The sequence below is a fragment of the Heptranchias perlo genome, chromosome 8 (assembly GCF_035084215.1).
Source record: "Heptranchias perlo isolate sHepPer1 chromosome 8, sHepPer1.hap1, whole genome shotgun sequence".
Classification (NCBI taxonomy): domain Eukaryota; kingdom Metazoa; phylum Chordata; class Chondrichthyes; order Hexanchiformes; family Hexanchidae; genus Heptranchias; species Heptranchias perlo.
In genome coordinates, this window is record NC_090332.1 from 3,881,627 (window position 1) to 3,902,673 (window position 21,047).

A 21,047-nucleotide genomic window follows, 5' to 3' on the forward strand; every position below is an offset into this window, starting at 1 on the left:
CTTACCTGGTAGACCTTCCAAATTTTGAGCACCTTTTGAATAAAGGACTTTTTTTCTAAAATCTGTTTTAAATTTACCTTCCACTAATTTAAATTTATGGCCTCTTGTCCTGCTGGCCTAAAGTATTATTCTGGGTTCACCTTATCTACAATGTTTAATGCTAATATTCATCACATAATTACATTTAAAGCTACATCACCCTACAATATACAGCTTGAGCTTCTTTATTCTTCTTTATTCTTTCCTCCTGGCTCATCCCTTTTATACTGGAGGCCATTCTAATTGCTTTTCTCTGCACCTTTTCTAGTGCAAATACATCCCATAGAACCATATAAATGTACAGCACAGATGGAGGCCATTCAGCCCATCTTGTCTGTGCTGGTTCTCTGCTTGAGCAATCGAAAACTAACCCCACTGCCCTGCAATCTCCCCATAGCCCTGTACCTTTCTCTGCTTCTAATATTTATGATGTGGAGATGCCGGTGATGGACTGGGTTTGACAAATGTAAGGCTATAACCTGGTGTTGTAAGATTCCTTACATTTGTCTAATATTTATCTAATTTTCCCTTTGAAGATACAATGGTCTCTGCCTCAACCATTCCCTGTGGCAAAACATTCCATGCTCTAACAACCCTCCGTGTAAAGAAATTTCTCTTAACCTGTCTCCTCACTCCCTCAGTGACAATGTTAAATGGATGATCCCTCAACACTGCCTCCCCAACCAGAGGAAATAGTCTTTCTCTATTCACTCTATCAAAATCCTTCATAAATGTAAAAACCTCTGCTAGACCTCCTCTTAACTTTCTCTGTTCCATTGGACGTTGTCCCAGTAGCTCAAGTCTTTGATAACTGTAGCTTCCCATTTCTGATATCTTTCAGATGAGTCAACATTCCTTTTGGCTTTAACAGTCTTCCTATGATGAAATGCCTACAACTGCACACATTACTCCAACTACCTAGAGAGAAGGGTTTTGAGGCTTTCCAGCAGCCTAGAAAGAACTTGCATTTATATAGCGCCTTTCACGACCTCAGGATGTCCCAAAGCGCTTCATGGTCAATGAAGTACTTTTGAAGTGTGGCCACTGTTGTAATGTAGGGAAACTGCAACTAGTTTGCACACAGCAAGATCCCACAAACAGCAATCAGATAAATGACCAGATAATCTCTTTTTAGTGATGTTGGTTAAGGGCTAATTGTTGGCCAGGACACCGGGGAGAACTCCTCTGCTATTCTTCCAAATAGCGCTATGGAATTTTTTTTTACGTCCACCTGAGAGGACAGACTTCCTGTCTGAAAGACGGCACCTCCGACAGTGCAGCATTCAAATCCCTGCCTGGATAATGTTCTCAAATAACCAGGGTGGGGCTTCAACCCACATCTATCTAACTCAGAGTCAAGAGTGCTGCTACTGAATCAAACCACAGATCTGTACGAATTTACCATTACTTTTGAAGCACTTTCACTTGAAGTTCCATTTTAAATATGACGACCGAACGCAGCGTGCCAAGTCTGGCTTAACCGTTGCTTTATGAAGCCGTAGCAGTATCGCTGTAGACTTGCACTGCAGCGTTCTTGCTGCGTGTCCCTTAACTTGATCCAGGGTGGCCCAAGTGGAAAAATATGTTCCATTTGGGGATAACACTGATGTCCCTCTATACATTAAACACAAAAGTTAGCCAAAAAACATGTGCACAGACATACATATATATATATATATATATATAATCCCAAATTTGTCAACACATTTTAGAATAATGACTATTTTTAAATATACTTGACATCTGGCTCATACACAATGCCAGAAAACCTGATGATTAATGCCAGCCTCAAACAACTCCTTCATTTAGTTGACTGACTAGTCTCCATTATTTGTTGGCCCAACATAAACCTGAGCAGCCAGCTTTTGTAAAATTTGTAATGACAAGTGTTAATGACCGCACTAAGGAATTTGTCAACGAGTGTCGACAAGGGCCTTGATAAACAACAAACTGACTGCAAGATTCAATTTATTAAAACGTTAGCACAAGAATGGGAAGAAAAGGTCAAATAGTCTAGGCGAGCATTCTGCTGTCTGCTAGGTGCCTCAGAGTCTGAAGGTCGTGGGTTCAAGTCCCACCCCGGGGACTTGAGCACAAAATCTAGGCTGACACTTCGGTGCAGTACTTTGGGGAGTGCTGCACTGTCAGAGGAGCCGTCTTTCAGATGAGATGTCAAACTGAGGCCCTCTCAGGTGGATGTAAAAGATCCTGTGGTGCTATTCGATGAAGAATAAGGGAGTTCTCCCGATGTCCTGGCCAATATTTATCCCTCAGCTAACACCTATGAAAAACAGATTATCTGGTCATTATCACATTGCGGTTTGTGGGATCTTGCTGTGCACAAATTGTCTGCTGTGTTTCCTACATTACAACAGTGACCACACTTCAAAAGTACTTAATTTGCTATAAAGCACTTTGGGACGTCCTGAGGTCTTGAAAGGCGCTGTGTAAATGCTGGTGATTGTGGAATCCCAGAATGAATCAGGAGTGATGGAGTGGACGTGGGGGAATATAACCAGAGAATGCAGGAAATCTGAACTAGAAATAAGCAACAGATCAACCAGCATCCAAAAAGGAAAAAAAGGCCCAGCAATTCAGGAACGCCTATTTTCGGGCACATGGGTGGGGTGGGACGCAGGGTACATGTTATTTGCATACGCTAAGGGCCTAATGCCTGCTTCAGGCGTGGGTAAAGGATGCCTCTTGTTTCACCTTACCCAATATGGCACTTCCATCCGGAAATGTGCACGTGCTTCCTGCCCGGCCGTAAACGGGCGCTGCGCAGGCCAATTTATAGGCCGTAATCTTTTAACATTCGGTTCCACCCGACGTGTTCACTTACCTTTCTCGTCACAGATGATGAATGCTGTGCCTTTCTAGCACATTCTGTTTCTACTTTAGAAAAAGAGGAAGTCTGACCGTCACTGTGCAACCCAAAAAGAACATGTTTGGTCGGACTGATTAATGACTAATGGAACAACCTTTTGTTTGTCCTGCCAGCTTTGCTTCATTCTTTCTCCAGTTGGAACAGCCCGGGCTACCTGCGCACTCAACTCATCTTTCTTACACTGTCGGGGTCAGTAACTCCTGCAATGACCAGCGGCCCTCTCATCCCAGTGATACCATCGGTCCCTCTCCGCTTCATCAAAAAAAAACATATCTTTTTCTCTCTAGAACTCAGCAACAAAAGAACAGAGAAACAGAGTGTGCTCTGTCTAACCAGTGTAGGGGTTTGCCGTGTTGAAGTGAAAGGAAAGGTTTTGTGCCACGTTCTCTGAGAGGTGACTTCACGCCCATCGTGGCTTGAGTTGGAATTGCAGATTGTCCTGAGGGTTTACTTCATTCATCGCACTGTCCCCCCCCTTGGCAATAAACCCCATTGCTGCCACCGTTTTGTTGCAAGCCATGTTTGACCATGTAAACTGAGGAGATTAAGAGATCAAATTGGTTCATTTATTAATGGCAGTGGATGCTCACAATCTTGGGTGACTGCAGAGGCAAATCTTCTAGTTCAAACCTTTATGAGACTATTCCCATAGAATCATAGAATCATAGAAGTTTACAACATGGAAACAGGCCCTTCAGCCCAACATGTCCATGTCGCCCAGTTTATACCACTAAGCTAGTCCCAATTGCCTGCACTTGGCCCATATCCCTCCATACCCATCTTACCCATGTAACTGTCCAAATGCTTTTTAAAAGACAAAATTGTACCCACCTCTACTACTGCCTCTGGCAGCTCGTTCCAGACACTCACCACTCTTTGAGTGAAAAAATTGTCCCTCTGGACCCTTTTGTATCTCTCCCCTCTCACCTTAAATCTATGTCCCCTCGTTATAGACTCCCCTACCCTTGGGAAAAGATTTTGACTATCTACCTTATCTATGCCCCTCATTATTTTATAGACTTCTATAAGATCACCCCTAAGCCTCCTACTCTCCAGGGAAAAAAGTCTCAGTCTATCCAACCTCTCCCTATAAGTCAAACCATCAAGTCCCGGTAGCATCCTACTAAATCTTTTCTGCACTCTTTCTAGTTTAATAATATCCTTTCTATAATAGGATGACCAGAACTGTACACAGTATTCCAAGTGTGGCCTTACTAATGTCTTGTACAACTTCAACAAGACATCCCAACTCCTGTATTCAATGTTCTGACCAATGAAACCAAGCATGCTGAATGCCACTGGGAGCCCATGGTCAAGGAAACAACAATGGAAGAGGAAGAGCCCTTGAGAAGGTCCAACTACAGAAGGACTTTGCCAACCCACCATGTTTTTTTTAATTTCCCAATAAACAGCGACGGCAGTACAATCGAGAGGGATGTTCACTGTGAAGGCTGCCCACTCCTGGATTGGAGCCAGCATGTGAAGATAAAGATCGAGAAAGGAACGTGGTTTTAAATGATTGACATTGGTGGTTTGGAATGCAGATGTTTGGTGGACAAAGGGATGAATCACAACTGGCTCCACAAGGTGATTGGTTTACTCCTGTGTCCTGTTGCTATGAAGGTTCACCTTGGGAGACATATCGGAGGAAGAAACTACCTGCAGATTCTCGTGATAGGGACCTGATTGATAAGTTGCAGCACAGCCTAATGGGGGAAGGCCCAGGCACAATTGCAAATGCAATTTCAAACACATTCCATTGGTCTCTTAATTCCTTCAAATCTACAACAAGATCCATCACGTTCAAACCTATCAAGAGAAAGAGAGCAGCAGCAGGGAAAGGGAGACATGACCCCTTGCACGATATTTTAGCCTTCACTTATACTATCCACAAACAGGATTACCGGAGTCTGGTTTCATCCAACAGCTTTCTGCTGCTTATGATATTAAGCTGTGTAGATTGTACAAATCATTTGGCGGGCTTGGCTACTTGCATTGTGCATATGGTTTCGATTCTGTAATAATTAGCTTATTTGAATTGTATTGCCTAATAAAGTTTTTATTACTAATGAATATGGTATCTGCCTCCGTCTGTGTGTGGTTGATTTGGACTTCATGCAGCCTGGCTTCAGAAAACAGGGAACCTACAACTCTGCACCTTTAAGTAAATAACATTTGGAAGCAGGGCATCGGGCTTATTGCTACTGGCCTCTGTTTCGTTCCACTCGTCCCTCATATACAAATGCAGGGATGACCCACTTACACCAGGTTAGCATTTAGGATACACTAATTTTACATTCATCAAGGAAGAACTTGATTTGATTTAGAGCCCTTCACATTCTCAGGACATCCCAAAGTGCTTCACAGCTAATGAAGTACTTTTGAAGTAGGGATAAGTGGCAGCCAATTTGGGCACAATAAGGTCCCACAAACAGTAATGAGATAATGACCAGGTAATATATTTGAGTGATGTTGGTTGAGGGATAAATATTGGCCCAGGACACCGGGGAGAACTCCCTAGTTGCAATTAGCCATTAGCCATGCTCATTTGGAACTGGGTGGAGATTTTCACACTGATTTCAGTCAGAACCCTGACAGGAACTTTTAAGCCCATCAGTCCCATTTGCCATTGAATCCTAGACCCTGAGGTGACAGAACAGTGTGCCAATCACTGCCCAACCTGTGCCCAATTTTAATTCATTACTGCATAGATCTAAGCTGGCATTTATGTCTTTTTGAAACCTTATTTGTGTTGTTTGCTGGCCCTGGTTGCTATTTTATGGTTCTATTCATGTTTAGCTTTTCAGGAGTGAAGTTTGTGAAAGCAAGTGGCAGGATAGTCTGACAGTATGAGCCACATGGAATAACAATAGGACAGTGTGAATGACACTGCAAAATAATACCACTCAATGTGACCCTGCCCTGTGACACACTCCTCACTGTGTGCTATCCTGTATACAATGTAAATCATCTGAACCCTTCGATGTGACCCTGCCCTGTGGCACACTCCTCGCTGTGTATTACCCTGTATACAATATAAACCATCTGAACCTCTCGATGTGACCCTGCCCTGTGACACACTCCTCACTGTGTGCTATCCTGTATACAATGTAAATCATCTGAACCCTTCGATGTGACACTGCCCTGTGACACACTCCTCGCTGTGTGCTATCCTGTATACAATATAAACCATCTGAACCACTCAATGTGACCCTGCCCTGTGACACACTCCTCACTGTGTGTTATCCTGTATACAATATAAACCATCTGAACCTCTCAATGTGACCCTGCCCTGTGACACGCTCCTCGCTGTGTGTTATCCTGTATACAGTATAAACCATCTGAACCTCTCGATGTGACCCTGCCCTGTGACACACTCCTCGCTGTGTGTTATCCTGTATACAATATAAACCATCTGAACCCCTCGATGTGACCCTGCCCTGTGACACACTCCTCGCTGTGTGCTCTTCTCCACATAAATATATCTATTTACACTTCATTGCACAAAAATCAAACTGAAAACATCTATTCACATTTAAGATTGTTACAAAGCAGCCTGTCACACCCCCTATGGGTTAACTAACAAAGCCAAGGGGAGGAAATATTTCATATTTTATTGCGAGAAGTCGAGCGTGAAATCCTGCTGAAAGCAACGGAAGGCGAGAGGATCCATTGTACCCAAGATAAGAAACAAACCAAGTAGCTACAGAAGGAAAAGAAGGTTACAGATCGCAGCTCAGTGACAAGGGAGAAAGCTCAGCTGAAAATGCTATCAGCAGAGGGCAATTAAAGTTCAAGGGAACATCTGTAAAAATGGATCATTAATGGGCTTTTATATGATCAGACAGCAGGCTGCAAAAATAAACAGAACGAGAAGCAGGACGACGAAAGAAAAGCAGAGCTCGGCAGTGATGAGATCAAACTGTGTGGCGGGGGTGCCAAGGAATTCTTTGCTAGCCACGTCAGTGAAGTGTGGGCCCGCTCAACTCCCAAAGTTCAAGCCAGGGATTGTTCATTGGAAAGCACAGCACGTTCATTGTCACATGATGTTGTATATTTAGAACCTCTGGGTGTTGACAGCATGGGGTGGGGGGGGCACGGGATGGGTGGGAGCATTCACTGAGCATGTGTTGGTAGATTTGCCACCTCGCCCGCTGCCAATGTACTTTGGAAAGTTCACAGGTGCATGTTGTGCAGACTCCACAAGCCAACCCTATTATACCCTCCTACCAATCAAGTGACGGACCTTTGTTCCTGGTTTGGAGGTTACAATCGTCCTTTTCTTCCCACAGTTTCCTTCCCTTCCTGGGTGGGGCTCCATGGTACGAGTAGTCTTCCCAAATGGTCATTTTTCATACCGGAGCCTGGGGCAGTGATCTCCGAAAGCCTCAAGAACACTTGAGTTTGACCGTGCTTTCACGCGCTCAAGGACAAGTTCCAGCTGGACGCACTTTGGCCGCAACTGTTCATAAGCGATTGGCTTGCTGGACCTATTCAGAGGGCATTAAGGGCTAATCACGTAGTGTGGGACAGGAGTCACGTGTCGGCCAGACCAGGTAGGGGTGGCTGGTTCTCCCCCCTGAGGGACGTTAACGAGCCAGTTGGGTTTTTACAACAATCCAGCAGCTTTCATGCTCATTCTTTTTTCTCTCTGGGTGTTCGCCCACGAATAACCAGATTTATTAAATCCAATTTCACAACTTGTCATGTGGGATTTAAACTCACAACCTTTGGACTACTGAGTCCAGTTCCATAACCAGTACGCTACTGGCTTCGAGGGACCGGGAGGCGAGCTGCTCATCACAGAATACCTAGAGGCGGGTGCTCTGTGATGAGAGGCTCATCTCCTGGCCCCTGACAGCCTCTACACCATCCACAAGGATCAAGTCAGGAGCTGGTTGGAATACTTCCCACTTACCTGGATGGGTGATGGGTGCAGCTGCAATTACAATCAAGAATTGTATAGAATTACATAGAATTTACAGCACAGAAACAGGCCATTCGGCCCAATTGGTCTATGCCGATGTTTATGCTCCACACGAGCCTCCTCCCTCCCGACTTCATCTCACCCTATCAGCATATCCTTCTATTCCTTTCTCCCTCTTGTGTTTATCTAGCTTCCCCTTAAATGCACCTATACTATTCGCCTCAACTACTCCTTGTGGTCGCGAGTTCCACATTCTCACCACTCTTTGGGTAAAGAAGTTTCTCCTGAATTCCCTATTGGATTTATTAATGACTATCTGATATTTACGGGCCCTAGTTCCGATCTCCTCACAAGTGGAAACATCTTCTCTACGTTTACCCTATCGAACCCCTTCATAATTTTAAAGACCTCTACTAGGTCACCCCTCAGCCTTCGCTTTTTTAGAGAAAAGAGACTCAGAAAAGAAGTTTGACACCATTCAGGACAGAGCAGTTTGCTTGACTGGCGCCCCTGCCATTGGACTTTATATTCACCCGTTCCATCACTGGCGCACAGTGGCAGCAGTATGTGCAATCTACAGGATGCACCACAGCAGTTCATCAAGGCTACTGCAACAGCACCTCCCTCACCTGCGACCTCCACCATCAGGAAGGACAAAAGCAACAATGTCGTGGGAACACTGTCGCATTTAAGTTTCCCTCCAAGTCACACACCGTCCTGACTTGGACATATATCGCCGTTCCTTCATCATCGCTGGGTCAAAATCCTGGAACTCCCTGCCTTACAGCATCGTAGGAGAACCTTCACTACACGGACTGCAGCGGTTCAACAAAGCCCATCACCACCTTCTCAGAACATCTAGGGATCTGCATTAAATGCAACCTTGCCAGCACTGCCCACGTTTCAGAGTGAATAAGAAAAAATATTAACAGCAGGAAGCTGGGCTGATTTCTTTTCCTCTCCCTAAGCCAAGTCTAATGGTTGTCTGACCATGTCAAGCCTAACTGCAGTCCTGGCTGAAGTCAAACTAACTCAGCAAAGAAACTGGGATTGATTGAAGGAAGAACTGAGGCCCAATGCAATACTGAGCAGTGCCTCTACCCACTCAACCATCAAGAGACCATGTCGTTCTCTGTTGGCAAGTGCAGGTACATCTCTGCTTCCCTTGTGCTTGATGTTCTACACAGCATAGTTAAAAGTTTTGTATTTCAATTTAGGCTTGTATTTAATTAACATATTGGGCTGGATCTTGCTGGAAAAATAACAGTGTGTTAACGACACGCACCATTATTAAGGTGCAAATCGGCCAGCAAGTTCAGGGGATTAAGGGATTCACCATGAGTTGTGAATCTCCAGAATTTGCTGGTCGATTTACGCTGCTCCTCCGCACAAATGGCATCTCACCCTTAGCCTCCCCATTATTTTTCAGAACTTGCTGTATTTGCACATTAATTGCCCATTAAACTCGCCACAGGAAGTTAAGTCTAGTAATTAATAGTGTCAGTACCCTCTTTAATGGCATGATAATTGTTAATGACTGCCAATCAACCTCTCTGGCCCTGAAAGTGAACAATTTGAAGTGATCAATCTCATTCCTTCAGGTGGTAAATTAGTCCTAGAGATTTTTAAAATGTCAAATTTAAAATTATTGTTTTACTTTTCCTTTCTGTCTCTTTTTTCTCTCTCTTAATCTAATCTTTCTTTCCCACCCTTTATTTCCCTTCCTGCACCTGATTTGACTCTAATTCACCCTCCTTCTCAGTCCTTCCTCTGTTTATTTCTCAATCCTTAAATTTCATTTATTAAGGAGATAGACCGTTGGTCCCATCTTTCACCAAGGTCCCAGATTCCCCATTGCCCTCACAACTTCCAAGTCAAAACAGTTTTGAACTGAAGGTTGCAGAATAAATTCTAACTAAAGGGTCACGCAAGATCTGGCCCAATATATGTGCAGAGGAGATTATTGCTGGTGTTTACAAAGAAAGAAAACATTTATATTTATATAGCACCTTATTGTGTCTTCAGGACATTCCAAAGCACTTTACAACCAATGAATTTGTTTTTGAAGTGCAGTTACTGTTGTTATGCAGGCAAACACATGTGCCAATTTCTGCACAGAAAGGTCCCACAAACAGAGAATGAGGTGAATGACCAGTTCCTCTGTTTCTTTTGACGGTGTTGGTTGATGGAAGAATGTCGGTCAAGACCACAGGAGGACTTCCTACTCTCTTTTGAATAGTGCCATTGGATCTTTTTGCTTCTACCTGAACAGGCAGACAGGGTCTCAGTTTAACGTCTCATCTGAAAGACAGCACTCCTTCAGAACCGCTACTGAATTCCCAGCTCAGGTCATGCGCTCAAGTCCTGAAGTGAGGCTTGAACACACAGCCTCGGGACCTTTGCCTTTACCATTTTTTGAAGATGGTGGTCAGCTTCTGCTAGTTTCCTAGATTGGCTTGTGTGGGATAATCTGCGTAAAAATCAGTGATATTTAGACCTATCTGAGACCTGTGTGGCCCAATGCAACACTGGGCTGTGCCTTTACCGACTCAGCCTTCAAGGGACCATGTCGTTCTCTGTTGGCAAGTGCAGGTACATCTCTACGTTGAAGGTGCTATATAAATGCAAGTTGTTGTTGTTGACTCTATCTGCCTGTCTTTCTCTGTGTCTGTCTCTGTCTGTGACTATCTGGGGGGGAATTTTAACCTAACCCGTCTGGTGGGAAACTGACAGGATTGAGTTGAACACCGGGTTTTACATCCCATCACATTTTACTCTTGATTGACAGGGGGTGTAAACCTGGTGTTTGACTGGATCTGTCAGTTCCCAACTGGGCAGGCTAGGTTCTAATGACTCCTGTGAGTCTATCTGTCAGGTTTTTCTCTGTCTCTATATGGAATTGTGTGAGTCTATCTCTGTCTGAGTGTCTCTGACTGTGAGTCTGTCTGTCTTTCTCTGTGTCTGTCTCATATAAGAACATAGGAATTACTAGACGAAAAAAAGCTAAGGTCCATCTAATTCGCCGTCTACCATCTGGTGGTCACATGATTTAATCATAATGGAGTTGTTGACTAATCACAGCAATCAATCTCTCAATGAGTCTACAACAGACCCAGACATGAGGTGAGGAAAACCCCCAGTGGTGGAGAGTTTGGGGAACCATAGATCCAAAGTCACCTGTTCCTCCCAATCATGTTACACTCACCACATGTCATGTCTCAAATTACTCATATACTGGATCCCAAAATATTATTTTTGTCCCTCTGCATGTTTCCTTCCATGTCTCTTTTTTCTTTCCCAATTCCACTTGCTCTAAAAAGAAACTATACATCTCAACGACAAATAAGATTTACCTGTCTGTGGCACAGCATGCATGAAAATAAATTTCTCACCGGTCAGAACCAATTTCTGATACTGAGACATACACAGTAAGAAATGACTAGATCACAAATTCTTCCACACAGTAGCTGGAAAAATATGAAAAACAGCTTCAAACTATCAAAAAAATACCCTAAACATCACTGATTTATACACAGATTATCCCACACAAGCCAATCTAGAGAACTAGCAGAAGCTGGCCCACCATTTTCAAAGTAAGACAAAGTCTTACATCATCATGTTAATTAATGAATTGAGCCCTTACGTGTTGGCCTGAGCTCAGTCTCCTCAGAGTTGGATGGTTGTGGGTTCAAACCTTACTCCTGGGATTTGAGCACATAATCTAGACTGATGCTTCAGTGCTGCCCTGTTGGTGGTGCTGTCTTTCAGATGCAATGTTAAGTCGAGATTCTTCCTGACCTCTCGGGTGGATCGCATGACACTATCACAAGAAGAGCAGCAGAGGTGCCCTGACCAGAACTTATTCCTTAACTAATAACACCAGAAAAACAGATTGTCCGAGAACTCTGCGTCCCTCCAGCTCTGGTCTCTTGTGCAACCCCCACTTCCTTCACCTCTCCAATGGTGGCCGTGCCTTCAGCCATCTAGGCCATAAACCCTGGAATTCCCTTCCTAAACCTCTCCGCCTCTTCAACTCTCTCTCCTCGTTAACACTTACCTCTTTAACCAAACTTGTGCTCACCTGTCCTAATGACCCCTTCCTTGGCTCCGTGTCAATTTTTGTCTGATTATGCTCCTGTGAAGTGCCTTGGGATGTTTAACTACGTTAAAGGTGCTATATAAATGCAAGTTGTTGTTGTTGACTAGTAATCTAGAGGTTGTGAGTTCAAATCCTACCATTGCTCCTGAGAAGGCAATGGCCACCATAGCAAGTTATGGAACTGAATTCAATAATTCTGTTAATTTCCACCCTGCTATCAAAAACTAAACAGGTTCACCAATGTCCCTCAAGAATGATGCCTAGCAAGCCATCGCCTTCTCAGGAGCAACTAGGGATGGGCAAGTCGTGGAATTCACTGTTGCAGGTTATTTCACTGATTGGGGATCCATTGCTGTTAATTGGGAAAGAGATGAGTAGAATCCCTGAACCTCCATGCTACAGCCTACATACCAGGATATCACACCATGGGAACCATGGAGAACTGGGATGCGATGGAACTGAGGTGAGCAGCTACTCTATAACTCCAGGGACTAAGAGAACTGGGAATATTTACACTGGAAAAAGAAGGCTCAAGGGTGATTTTATTGCACTTTCGTGGAGTGGAAGGGAGGTGAAGTAAGGAAAGGACTTTGCATATGGTCTACCAAAGAAAGAAAGAACTTGCATTTCTATAGCACCTTTCACAACTTCAGGACATCCAAAAGCACTTTACAGCCAATTAATTACTTTTGGAGTCTAGTCACTGTTGTAATGTAGATAACACAGCAGCTAATTTGTGCACAGGAAGTTTCCACAAACAGCAATGAGATAATGACCAGATAATCTGTTTTTTAGTGATGTTGGTTGAGGGATAAATATTGTCCTGGACACCAGGGAGAACTCCCTTACTCTTCTTCAAATAGTGCCTTGGGATCTTTTACATCCACCTGAGAGGGCAGACGGGGTCTTGGTTTAACATCTCATCTGAATGACAGTGCGACGCTCCCTCAGTACTGCACTGGAGTGTCAGCCTAGATTTTGTGCTCAAGTCTCTGGAGTAGGGCTTGAACCCATGACCTTCTGACCCAGAGGCGAGAGTGCAGCCACTGAGCCAAGGCTGACATGCTCTATTTGAAAGAGTGGACTTGATAGGTTGGGTTTTTTTTTTTCCTCCTTCCTCACTTTGCAGTGTTCCTTGATTCCCATTCTAACTGCACAGAGGTCTAAGCTTAATTTATTGCACCATTGCCCCATGACAGTAGGATGTTCAGAAACCCATCTTGTTTTCTTCCATGCTCATGCGGTCTATAATCCCACCCAGGTGACCAGTAACCAAACTGATGTCCACTGCACATCTGTTACTGATCTCCCCATTGAATGTGTCTTGCAGCCTCTCTCTCCTGCTTTCAGCTTCCGCTTGTTACTCTTGCAACGTAGAGAATCACAGCTTCCAAAATCATTGCCTGCTCCCACCTCCAATTCGGTTCAAGATATGGCCAGTCATGGTAAAACCAGTTATGGTAAAATCAAAGCCAGTTACTGAGAAATTCAAGCAACGCATTCAAGTTAACGAGTTTAGTTAACTGTTACGATTAATAACACACATACAGTTTGAGAGTGTACATATGGGAACTGCTTGAAGTGTTGGGCAGTGCCATATGTAGACTGGATCATGAAGCAAAAGCAAAGCAATTACTGTGTCTGTTTAATATTCAGTGTGTTTAGTCTAGTGTGTTGGTTTGGCCTCGTCCAGTGCTTCTAAACGATTTTTGGCACCAGCCACAGTGTTTTAGTGTATTGAGTAATACTTGACGGATTTACTTGATTACTCCTAAGTAGGGTTCCCATTTACTGAAAACCTCCAGCAATTTACTTTTGTTCTTGGAAGGGTGTAAAGTTTTGGGGGATGTGACTATTGGAACTAGAAAGAACGAGGAAGTGCACAAAACTGTACAAAATATTGGTTGGGCCACAGCTTGAGTACTGCGTACAGTTCTGGTCACCACATTACAGGAAAGATGTGATTGCACTAGAGAGGGTGCAGAGGAGATTTACGAGGATGTTGCCAGGACTGGAGAATTTTAGCTATGAGAAAAGATTGGATAGGCTGGGGTTGTTTTCATTGGAATAAAGGAGATTTAATTGAGGTATGTAAAATTATGACAGGACTAGATAGAGTGGATAGAGAGGACCTATTTCCCTTAGCAGAGGGGTCAGTGACCAGGGGGCATAGATTTAAAGTGATAGTTAGAAGGATTAGAGGGGAGCTGAGAAGAATTTTTTTCGCCGAGGGTGGTGGGGGTCTGGAGCTCACTGCCTGAAAGGGTGGTAGAGGCAGAAACCCTCAACTCATTTAAAAAATAATTGGATGTGCACTTGAAGTGTCGTAACCTACAGGGCTACGGACCAAGTGCTGAAAAGTGGGATTAAGCTGGATAGCTCTTTTTCGGCCGGCACGGACACGATGGGCTGAATGGCCTCCTTCTGTGCCGTAACTTTCCATGATTCTAGGATAAGGAAGAGAGGGAGAGGGAGAGTGAGGGGAAGAGAGCAACAGAGGAAATAAGAAGTGAGAGAGCACGCACGAGGGAGAGAGCATCAGCAGAGAGAGAGGGAGCAAGAAAGAGGGACAGAGAGTGAGAGAGAAAGAGTGAGCAAGACAGAGTGGTAGCTTGAGGTAAATATCAATGAAAATTTATACTTATTCCATGAGGAGTTGAGCCATACAGACAAGGACGGCCCCAGTTCCATTCCATAGCTGATTTTGGCTGGGTGTGTGTGGGAAGGATGTTACACATGGCCTCAGTGCCCTTGAGTTAGAGAAAGGAAAATTATCCAAGATTCCAGCTCTTAATTGCTATCCAACAGCAAAGTCGATGTTAGCCAAGAACAGAAGTGGCTCTGTGATGCCCCTCATGGTTGGACAGCCTGCTGACACTCAATGTCAAGTTCACACATTAATGAAAGCTACTTGGACAAGGTGCCAGAGGATGGTAAACATCTGTAAGAAACCGACACAAGTCAGACCCTTTAAGATAGGAGGGGAGGGGAAGAAATATGCACAGAGAGAAAAAAAATTGGATATAACATAATGGAGTTGGGTCACCACCCATAACTGCAGTGTAACAGTTTACATAGGAAAACTGAATGGTAATTGTTGACTGAAAAACGTGACCAAAACCTGTGACAAATAGAAGTAAGGGATGTAGACAGGAAGGGTAATGTCCAAGAGAGAGAGATTTTGAGATGTCAATCATTCTCGGAACTCCTCAGTAGTCAGGAGTGCCAATGCATGAAGGGAGACCTTTACACTGTGACCTAAACCTGGCTCTTTATTTGAAGTCCATTAAGAGCCTCTCTCAAGCACAACTTTCCTTGTTTCTCTCTGTAGTATCAATACTACTGTGGTCATTGCTGCTCTCAATTGTCCTCCTTTTCCCCCTCTTAACCTCCAAATCCCATCACATGTGATCTTCCGTTTCCCTACATCCTCTGGGAGGATTTTTTTTCTCCGCATTTGGTGCAAATAAATAGTAAACGTATTTATAAGGAACAGATTAGCCGTACCGAGGATCTCTTCACCCTCTCTGTTGAAATCAAGACCCCAATTCATTCTTTTCCCGGATCTCCTTGTCTTCCCCAAACTTCCCTTCCCCCTACAGCCAACAGGTTTTTAAAAACCAAGGTTGTGAGTTCAATGACCGTACCAGCATTTGGGTACATAATCCAGCTTGACATTCCTGTCCTGTGGGAGTGCTGTAGCGTTGAAGGTGCTGTTCTTTGGATGAGACATTAAACCAATCTATGAACCATTGCCAATGGTTTAGATTGATGTTAATAACCCTGTGGCATTACTCAAAGACAAACAGGGAGTTATCTCAGTATCCTGGCCAACATTTCTCCCTCAGACAACATCACCAAAACTTAATTAGCCAGTCATTCATCATTGCTGTTTGTGAGAACTTGCTGTGCACGAAATAGCTGCCATATTTGGCTACATAAAAGAAGTCACTGCGTTTTGAAGTAACTAATTGTACGTGAGGCACTTAATGACACTGCTGAGATGTGGTAACGTACTATGTGAATCCAAGGCTCTCTTTATTACCGAACCACTACTTCTTGCTCTGCCTTCTCTTTGTCCAACTCTTTTCAAGCAAGGTGCCTTCCTGCACTATGGGCCTTGGCCCATCACTCAAGTTTCTCAAAACCAAGGGTAGGAAGTGGACTGATTCAAAGCATCCTGGAGGGTTTTCCCCACAGTATGTGTGGGCCTCGGTACAGGAGATCTTGGAAATTCTTCCAGGCTGTTTGGACTCACTGCCTCGAATCTTCTACAATTTTTGTTGGGTTACAAATAGACATGGAAACTCACAGAGAGAATAATAGAAAGAAAGACTTGCGTTTATATAGCGCCTTTCACGACCTCAGGACGCCCCAAAACGCTTTACAGGCAATCAAGGTACTTTTGAAGTGTAGTCACTGTTGTAATGTAGGAAATGCGGCAGCCAATTTGCAAACAGCAAAATCCCATAAACAGCAATGTGATAGTGACCAGATAATCTGTTTTAGTGATGTTGGTTGAGGGATAAATATTGGCCAGAACACCGGGGAGAACTCCCCTGCTTTTCTTCGAAAAGTGCCATGAGATATTTTACATCCACCTGAGGGGGCAGACGTGCCTCAGTTTAACGTCTTATCCAGAAGACAGCACCTCTCCCTCAGTACTGCACTGAAATATCAGCCTTGATTATGCACTCAGGTTTCTGGAATTTTGATTGAACCCACAACCTTCTGACACAGAGATGAGGGTGCTACCCATTGAGCCAGGGATGACTCCTGGCACCTAGCCTCAAACGGAAGAAAAGGGCGTGAAGTGAAAAATGCCACAAATAAATAATGTGAATGGTGTCAGTCAGCATCTGAAAGTGAAGGTCAGCATTTCAGCTAGGATCCTTCATCAGAATGGGCTAGGATCCTTCATCAGAATGGGCTAGGATCCTTCATCAGAATGGGCTAGGATCCTTCATCAGAATGGGCTAGGATCCTTCATCAGAATGGGCTAGGATCCTTCATCAGAATGGGCTAGGATCCTTCATCAGAATAGGCTAGGATCCTTCATCAGAATGGGCTAGGATCCAAACCAAAACCGTTGAGCCACCTCTTCTCTTTACAGATGCTGACCGAGCACGCTTTCTGTTCTTAATTTCAGATTCCCAGCACGTGTGGGGCTCTCTTTGGAAACTCCTGCTACTCTGCCCCTATCCGACAGGGAACGTCACTGATTACAACATGGACAACAGCCACTTCACCACACCGAGACTCTGGCTTATCAAAGTCTGCAGCAGTCAAAGAGAGCTGCAGCGTCATCTGTTTGCACTGGTCTAGCCTTCTGGCTGATGACTTTCCCATGCTGTTTGTAACATTGAAGAAATCTCATCTGAGCCTGCTGCAATAATAATCCAGATTGTATTCCAATCAAGCCCCAGTGAGCCAAAGCAACGTATGTGTCTCCACAACACCGCTGTGAACTTGCTCGGAGACTGAGCTCAGGAAGCTCAGTACTGCCACCCACTGCTGTTGCTCAATTTGTGCAGATGGGCCCGGGTATTGCTTAATACACAGTGATTGCCTTAAATAGTTAGAGACGCGCTTCGCTGGGCTGAGTGATCTTTTCTGGTCCTTGATTTGTCTCATGTTCCTTAAATGCTAAGTTTAGATACTTTGCTTTTTTTTTCTCTAAAAGGACTGAACTTTTATCTCCCAAATTATGGGCTCAGTTCTTCTCCCACCAGGACAAATGTGGACTGTGGGTTTTATTTTGGTTAGGGGTGATTTTACATGTACTGTAGACATATTGGTGTCAACTGTGGCTCAGTGGGTAGCACTCTCACTCTGAGTCAGAAGGTCGTGGCTTCAAGTCCCAATCCAGAAACTTGAGCCCATAATCTAGGCTGACACTTCAGTGCAGTACTGAGGGAGTGCTGCACTACCAGAGGTGCTGTCTTTTGGATGAGACGTTAAATGGAGGTCCCGTCTGCCCTCTTAGGAGGATGTAAAAGATCCCATGGCACTATTCAAAGAAGAGCAGGGGAGTTCTCCTGGAGTTATGGCCAATATTTATCCCTTAACCAACATCACTAAAGAAACAGATTAATCGGTCATTTATCTCATTGCTGTTTGTGGGATCTTTCTGTGCGCAAATTGGCTTCTGTGTTTCCCTACATTACAACATTAACTGGACTTGAAAAAGTACTTTGTTGGCTGTAAAGCGCTTTGAGTTGTCCTGAGGTCATGAAAGGCGCTATATAAATGCAAGTCTCTTCTTTCACCTTAAGTCACTGTGTGACAAGCCAGCAAGATATTCAATTCAAATAACACAAAGTGAGTTTCTCTACACTCCCTTCACCCTCAGCTCTTTCTTCCTTAATCAGTTGTCCCTCAAACCTCAAGACCCGCCCTCTTCCTCATCCCTAAAATGGATGTTGTTGTCTTCGTTTGGCGGAATAGACCTGTCAAAACTCCTCCAGTCTAAACAAGCATTTGGATGAGTGGGAGAGCTCTGGATCTCATAAAACCCTTTGCTTCAGAAACACTGTATCTAACATGCCTCAAAATTCCTAAAACCAGGGTGACTAGAAGGAGTTCTAGAAGGACAAGGGCAGCAAGTGCATGGAAACACCATCACCTCTAGGTTACACTCCAAGTCACCGACCATCCCCACTTGGACATACATCGTCGTTCCTTCATCATCGCTGGGTCAAAATCCTGGAACTCCCTCCCTAACAGCAGTGTGGGAGAACCTTCACCACACGGACTGCGGGGGTTCTAGAAGAAGGCCCACCGCCACCTTCTCAAGGGCAACGAGGGACGGGCAATAAATGCCGGCCTTTCCAGTGATGCCCACATCCCCAGAATGAATTTTTAAAAAACCTTTGCTAATTACCTAGAGACCTCACTGCCCTGCATCAGTCCACTAAATTTGCCAAAACTCTGGAGGTGAACTCTGATCATGGGACACAATTTTGCACTTGCAAGTAGCATATGAAATCATTCCAATTAATAATTGTTCCTGTGCCTGTGCGTGTGCGGCTGTATGTGTATATGCGCATGTGCATGCACGTATGTGTGTGTGCATGTGTATGTGTGCGTGTGCGGGTGTATGTGTATGTGTGTGCATGTGTGTGTATGCATGCATGTGTATGTATGCGTGTGAGCATGTGTGTATGTGTGCGAGCATGTGCATGGGTGTTCCTGTATGTGTATGTGTGTGTGTGTATGTGTATGCGTGCATGCCTGTCTATGTGTGTGCATGTGAGTGTGTGCATGTGGTGTGTGTATATGTGTGTGCGCATGTGTGTGTCAGTCCTAATTTCCTTGCTGTATGCTCCTTCCATGCTGCACTCTATTATTGAACACACTTTTTTTGCTTTTCCATCTTAAAAGGCTTAATGGGGTTTGAGACCTGCATGACTTCTACTGACTGTTCAAGACTACACTCAGCTACTGATATGTTTTCTCTACTTATTTTTCATTCTGGTTTGAGCCAAGTATTTTTTTTTCGCAACATAAACGGACACAGATTTTCCATTAAAAACTGTCAGTGGTAAATGAGTAAAAGGCTGCTGGGCCCACAGCCAGGGCAAGAAGATTCTAGATGGCTGATCCAGCCAATAGACCAATTAAGACCAAATGTGCTGGAGGGAAAGGAAGAGAGAGAGAGAGAGAGGAGGGAAGAAACCTATAGACAGCGCTGACAGTCCCACAAGACATTGGGGTCGGCCTTTAGTCTGCGTGCAGAGGGAGCGGGCCGAAGGTTCTCTCAACAGTTTCCATTGACCACGATCCTTTGGGAGCCAAGTCTTGCCCTGGTCTCTAACCATTTACCTAACTGCTCCCTACAGATACCTTGTGACTTATCATAAAAAGAACAGCAATGGAACACATTAAAAGATTCGTATGTGCCGTATGTAACATCGACGCTGATTTACGCGTCAGGCTTGTCTTTTTAAAACAAAATGTTGGCCATGACTGCTTAACAAACTGTGTCTGAATAGGACTAGGTGAATTTTTATTGCTGTTATTAATTTAAATCCCTTTGAGTTTGATCTCTTTATTGGGCAAGGTGGCATTGTTGGTTAGCACACTGTGCTTTCAGCTCTGGGATCTGACTTGAAGTCTAACATATACAGACAGAACAATAGGCTCAGCTTGGATCATCCCATCGAATATAAGGCTTAGCAACAACCTGTTTAGATGGTACTCATGCAGAAAAACATCTTTTACAAAGGAGAGAAAGAAAGGTCCAACAACCCTTATCTTGCTGACATTTTCTTTCAAACTTCAATACTCATGAACCCAATAATCAAATAAAGCAATGGTGAAATGTTTCCTTTTAACATTGTTTCCAAGAGATTGCATAATGCAGGCTGATCTGACTCATATTAGCATTGGCACTTGTGTTGTGCCAGTCTTGGCCAGGTAGTCTATGAGAGGGAGGGAGATGTGACCACGGGGACAGGGTAAGTTTCTCATTTTACTGCTCACATAGAGATGCCTCCTTAGAGGTCACCTGAGAGGTGACATTAACAGTGCCCAGGCATCTGAAGGTCCAGTCCACCAGCTTTAAGATAAATTTATCTCCCAATCGCTAAAACAGATTATCTGATCATTTATCTCATTGCTGCTTCTTGGATCTTGCTGTGCACAAATTGGCTTCTGCGCTTTCTACATTACAACAGTGACTACACTTCAAAAGTACTTCATTGGCTGTAAAGCTCTTTGGGATAGCCTGAGGACATGAAAGGCTCTATATAAATGGAAGTTCTTTCTTAAATCTGCATTACTCTTGGGATCGTAACGATATGTAATTCAATATGTGTCCACCAGTGGGGGCAAGCGACAGATGCAATGAGGCCATTTGGTAAACTCTTGGGTGGGGTGGGGGTGTGACGTGCGCTTTAGAGGAAAGGAATAAAGCAGAGAAAACCATCTCGTTCAGGTTTTATTTTCCTCTATTTCCAGCCACACATAACAGTGTGTACTATACCCTGCTGCTTTATGAGCATCAAGGCATAGTCATATCTTTGGCAAATCTCTAATGTCCAAAGCAATGAAGTTGTGCACCAGATGAACGTCCTCACATCTAACTCAAATAT